Source organism: Corvus cornix, chromosome 1 (assembly GCF_000738735.6).
Source record: "Corvus cornix cornix isolate S_Up_H32 chromosome 1, ASM73873v5, whole genome shotgun sequence".
Taxonomy (NCBI): Eukaryota; Metazoa; Chordata; class Aves; order Passeriformes; family Corvidae; genus Corvus; species Corvus cornix.
Genome location: NC_046332.1, coordinates 99,375,018 through 99,381,017, shown reverse-complemented (window position 1 = coordinate 99,381,017; position 6,000 = coordinate 99,375,018). Strand labels below are relative to the sequence as shown.

The 6,000-nt window shown below is 39.3% G+C and overlaps 1 protein-coding gene across 4 annotated transcripts in view; it reads right to left on the bottom strand.

The window, feature by feature from the left end:
* FRMPD4 (FERM and PDZ domain containing 4) overlaps positions 1–6,000 on the bottom strand; it is a 342,098-nt gene that overhangs the window by 203,696 nt on the left and 132,402 nt on the right. The gene's annotated exons all lie outside the window — the stretch shown is intronic.

The window sequence follows — 6,000 nt, the reverse complement described above, 5'->3', positions numbered from 1 at the left end:
TGTAGCAGCTCTATGCAACTGTTGCCAGGCCAATAAATTAACAGATTCTTGGGCTGGTCATGCAAGGTAATTCTTTTCTGTTTGTTTTATATGGCATCAGCAGACAGCTGTCCCCTCTCACATCTGAAGCTCAAACTCAGCTTCTGATGTCTATTATTGTGCCATTTACTACCAAACAGTTTTAATACAAAGAAACAGTGTAAAAAGCTGCTTTCTAACACTTAGGTCCCCAAGATGATCAAAATTTATTATTTTCCTCCACTGTAACAGGTCTGTGCTGCAGATTTAAAGGTTCAGGATTCACATTTTGCCAGCAGTGTACCTAGAAGAAACTCAGACTTCCAAACCACTTTTCAGAAGAAAAAGTAAGAAAGGGTGGGTTGCTTTTCAAGTTAGTATTTTGATAGTGAATCCAATTCTCTGTCAAAAAGGACCTTTAAGATACATGGGTAAAAGCCAAACTCTGTGCATCATAAGCAGATGCATTCAGCCTTCTGCTTCTCCTAACCCCAAAGGAGCTCCCAATCCAACATATTTTCACTGTCTCGCACCTCTCTCTTCCTGCCATAATTATCTCCCTCTGCCCCATGGGTCAAATCTGGATGCTCTTTCCCAAGTTGTGCAGGCTCTATTGTTTCCCACCCACTTCTGTTTCCAACACCTTTCTCTCCTGCACTGTGTGTACATCTTTTAGCACAAGTAAGAGATAACTGAAAGAACAAGTAAATGTAATGTAACATTTGTCTCATTCTACTGTAACTAAAGAAAGGAAATCTTTACTGTGGGCATATGAGCTGATGTCCTAATAGGGACAGCTGCAAACACTGAATGTTTCAGAAAGCTGGTGACTGTCAAAATAAAATATCAGCATAAACCTATTGCTATGCCAGCTATTCCTAGCCTTGGATATGTACCTCCTTTCCCAGAGATGGAGATCACTTTTCCGATACCATAATGTGCACTGGATAAATTAAGCAGTTGCCTGAAGGCCACTAGAAATACTCAGTCTTGAGATACCAAAGAAAATGATGACATATCTTGAATTATTTATTAAATCTGTAATAAAAATATTTTGGAAAGTTATGGCCATGCTTGATAAACTAGTAATGACTACACAAAACTAGAATTGCCTGAGCTAAATCTCACTTTATTTTAATCGAAGCACTTTGAAAAAGTGCAAATAAATGACATGAACTCAATGGAGTTGTTCTGATACGTTTTAGGGAGCAAATCCCTCTGGGTTTACTCATATTCCCGATCTTAAAATGAGGTTTTCAGTTTAACTCAAGACATGGCTCCTCCCTTGGTTTCTCAGAAGACATGCACTGAAGTTGACCAAGTAACACAAAACAATAAAAAAGCTGCTTCTGTTCAAAATGACCATCTCCTATTCCTCTTACTTACAAAGAGAGAAAGGGTATCCTTTATAAAGGTTTCCTAGGACAAACAATTAATTTCACACCATTTTTTCCCTTCTGGCTGTTTTCTTCTTTGAAAGGTCCATTTCACAAGTTCAACCATATACATCACTAAGATTCACCAAGAGCAATTCTAAAAAATTTCATTATCATAATAATTAGCATACTGAGGCTTTGTCCCTTGGAAAGACTGACCAAAAACACCTAACTTTTTTTTTTCCCAGCAAAGAAGAATCTTGATGGAACAGCTAAATCTTTTTCCCAGACAAAGCATTCAGAATTTTGGGGATTTGGTTTTTGTTGGGTTTTGGTTGTTTTTTTAGGTTTTTTTTGTTTGGTTTGGGATTTTTTAAATGGCAGAGGTTTTAAGCTTGGCTGCTCATAGTCTTGTCTTTGCCGTGAGCAAGACAGCATCCAAACATCAGCTGTCATGCAGTTTCACCATCCACATCATCAGAAGGCAGGGTGGGAAGCATCCCAGACAGTATCTCAGGCCAAATACAGAAACTAAGAAAGGAACAGAAAGGTAAAATGAGACTAAGTAGGGCCTGTCATCTAATAGTGAATCAGACTTGCTTAGGCTTTCCAGAGTGTCCTGGGATTTTCCATTGCTGCACCTTGTGAATCAAGTACAAGTATGCATGCTATCTAGGAGATTATTACCTGAATGAGAGCTCTGATGCCTTCCTCACAGTTGTACTGCCCCCAGCACAGCCCCCTCTCAGTGGTCACACCTGCCCTACTGCCTGGGAAGTCCCAGGCACAGTCAGCCCCAGGAATGCTTTTTCTCCTATTCCCTCCCTCCTCTAAAATCCCAGTCACCTTGCTTCCAATCCACCATTACTTGCCACCTGCTGCCTCTGTGTATTGCCTTCCCTCCTAGTTTACATGGGTTGTTGTGGGAGATTGACAGGTTAGTCTTGCAAAGATAGAGAGATGCTGGTGAAATTAGAAAAAAACATGAGTTGGGCCATTTACTCATCTTGCACCTGGGCTTGAGCTGGGCTTAACAGCTGAAGGAGGTCTGGGGTGAACTGAAGGACTCACAGCGTGGTATTATCTCAGTGAAGCACAGGAGAGCCCCTGTATCTCCGTGCCAGCCACTACCTTACTCTCTCTCTTCCATTCACAGCAAACATTATGATAAATCTGGTCCTTCAAGCAGGTTAACAATATGAATAAAGTTCTGGCAGATGTCAGACAGCCTTCACTGCCACCTCAGCTGCAGGGAGGAGAATACTGAGGTGTTATGGTTCTATGTTGTCTTTGTTTCAACCATAAGTTACAAAACTCAGTTTGACTGAAGGTAACCAAAAACTCTCATTATTCATAATTTAATTTATATATTAAAAAGACACATCAACCAATATGGAAGTGAGAAAACATCTTCCCCCCCACCATCTCTAATGGCAGCAGCAGGTAAGCAGTTATTTTTTACTACAGTCACACCTCCATTTTTCTAAAAAAGTAAAAAATTGATAGTTGAAATCCTCCACTAGGCAGGATCAGAATACAAACAAACTTCACAGAAAAACTGACAGGCTTGCTCCTCACTCTGCCCTCCAAAGCAGGGACACCTCTTGGGTAAGATTTGTACCTCTGACATGCAAGGACACTTGTACAGAGCACTACATGCTCATATTTTTTAGATTGGGTGAATTTATCACCAGCAATCTAACAATAATCTATAACCTGTTGCTTCAAGAAACTGCACTTTGTGAATCTGTGATAGTGAAAGTTGATTCAATGCAACCAGACCTATACTGTTGAATTGGTTATAAATCAGAAATTAAGTCCAGCCGCATCCTGCCCCTCTGATGTTTGAGCACTAGTTGGAACACAAGGGTTGTAATCTTCTGCCAAATTTCATACTCTTATCACAACAGTTGTATAAGGTGCAAGTTATACCTGTGAAAATATGCTTATTTTGACAGTTCAAGAACAAACAAAAAAACCCTGGCAACAAAAATACCAACACAAACCTCCTCAACAAAAAAAAAAAGGAACAGCAAGAATAAAAGTGCCTATATCAATGGAGAGAAACCAGGAATCATGTTTCATGTTTCACAGACAGCAGAAGATGGGAATCCTATTTTAAACAAGAACTCAGGAGCCAGAAGTACCTCACATTAAACACAGGAGTTGAAAACAAAACCCATTAGAAGCAATCCAGCCTTCACTGAAACATATACACATCATCATTACCAATAATAATTTGGCTCTTCATGTGTAATCACTGCATGCTAGCCTCACTTTATATTCATAAGGGCCATTAACGTCAAGAGGACTTGTGCACATGGACACCACGTTGCCCCCATGCTGCTCCTCAGTCTGCAGCCTGCTTTGCAGAGAAAACCACCTCTGCTTGCCACTTCTCCCCTCTCACCCAACTCAGGAATGGAAGAAAACAAAGCAAATGGTATTGGCTTTTTTTTCTTTTCTTAATACTCCAGTAATTTTGTCCAATAAGAGCACCAGAAAGGTAAGTTGTAACAACCATCTTTTCACATAATGCTGAATTCAAAACAACACATATTGGAGCACTGCAAGGACAGAATTTACCACAATCCCTGCTTCAGATTCTAATGACTGATTTCATAGGTTACCATCATCTAAAAATGGCCACAAAGATCAAGTATACAGAATTTTTTTTAAAAAAACCAATACAAACCAACCAACCAACCAACCAACCAAAAACCCTGAATCAAAACAAAACCAGAACAAATTTAAAAACCCACTCAAGCATTAATCCACCACTCTTCATTTAGGAAGTCCCCTCTTCTGCTTCCCCCAAACAGATACAGGACCAGGGGAAGCAGCATAATCTGCCTCCCCACCATTTTGACAACATCCTCACAGGAGGAAATTTTCACAAAGAAAGGACAACAGTCTATCACTGCAATGTTGTAGGAAAGGTTCAGATAGAACAAACAGCATTAAATCTCTCTTACGAATGCATCAGTTACGAAGTTCATCAGCTACATTATAACCCTCAACTCTCTGAGACATAGAAATAGGGGAGTCTGACTGAAGCCTACTACATACAAGGTTGAGCAAAATGTTGAAATACAAACTTGTTACCATACCCTTTGTAGCTCAGATGAGCCACAAAACTATAGCTTTCTTCATATAAGGGCTAAGCCACCGGGAAGCTTCCAGGAACATAACTGAAACGCTGAAGGAATTCATTTTACAAAACTGTCTACAATAAATAGAGAATAAATTATTCAGTGGGACCAATGCTTTTTTTTCTAGTATACCTTATCTTCTTCTTTTCTAAGTAGAGCACATCAAGTCAGTCACAGGCAAGCCACAAAGGTACAATATTTTCATATCAGAATAACACAGGCAGAGATATTTCTTGAGGTACACTTATTTCACCCTTTCTCTTCATCCTAAAGCTACGTCAAATCCAAATCTATCACTACAGCTACCAAATCTAAAGTAAGAGTTCACACAGAAATCTAGAGAACTGAATTCCAGATGGTTTTGCTTTAAATAAAAGATCAGTAGAAAATGCTTACATATTAAATCTTTATTTCTCAGGTTTATTAAAAAATCCTGCATTGGGCGATTCTTGCATATGTTTATAACCTATAGTCAGTCCCTCATGCACATCCTACATTCCTCTTACAGAACCCCCAGCTTGGTATCCACATCATCTCCAGACACTTATTTATGTTTTCCACTCCATAGTAATTTCTGATTTTGCTCTTTTTCTTGCAATGATTTAAACAACATACTTTTAGATCAGGACAGAATAGTCCTCCAGAAACCTTGCTTGTCAATGCCCATTATTTTACTATAATTATATAGCTAAGTAATATTTTATTACATTATCATGTATTTTTATTACTATATCAGGTATTATGTGGGATAAATAGAAGTTCTGTATCTTGCGGGACTATGGCTTAGTCTTCTATTACATTAGATCTTATTTTCATAACATACTTCAATTAGCAAGTCATTTACTTAGGTCATGAGAATTCAGCAGGAAGTCACCAAGCACTTCCATCTTGTTAAACAAGATTCCATCCCCAGGTGGAGAAGAAAGGGAAGGGCACAAACAGCTAGAGGGAACAAGTCTTCTACATATGCAAGAACAACTTCTTTTCACTGCAAGCAAAGGCTTGTTCCTGGCTGGGCATCTGTCCCCAAACCTTTGCAGAATTTCCATATCACTGAACAGATTTAACTTTTCTGTAGTTTCCACCTCATTTTACTGGGAAAAAAAATGTACTGCCTGCTAAATGAAAGAATGGGGAGAAGACAGGTGTACAGAAAGGTACATCACCAGGCAGCCTCTGTGGAACAGACAAATCCCACTGGAACTGCAGTGGCCTGAGCATCTGCATTTTAAACACACCATGCTAACCCACCCTCCAGCACAGCATCCTGGTCTCAGAGGTCTGGAATTTAAATACATCTAAGAACATCTTTAGCAGTGTAAGTTTCAAGCTCCTGTCCCTTGAAATACTGAATGATACACAAGACTGACTGAATAATAATCAAGATATAATTGGATTTGGAAAAATCCGTATGTTAAAGCCCTTAGAGTTTTAGCAGTGCATAGCCCCTCTTC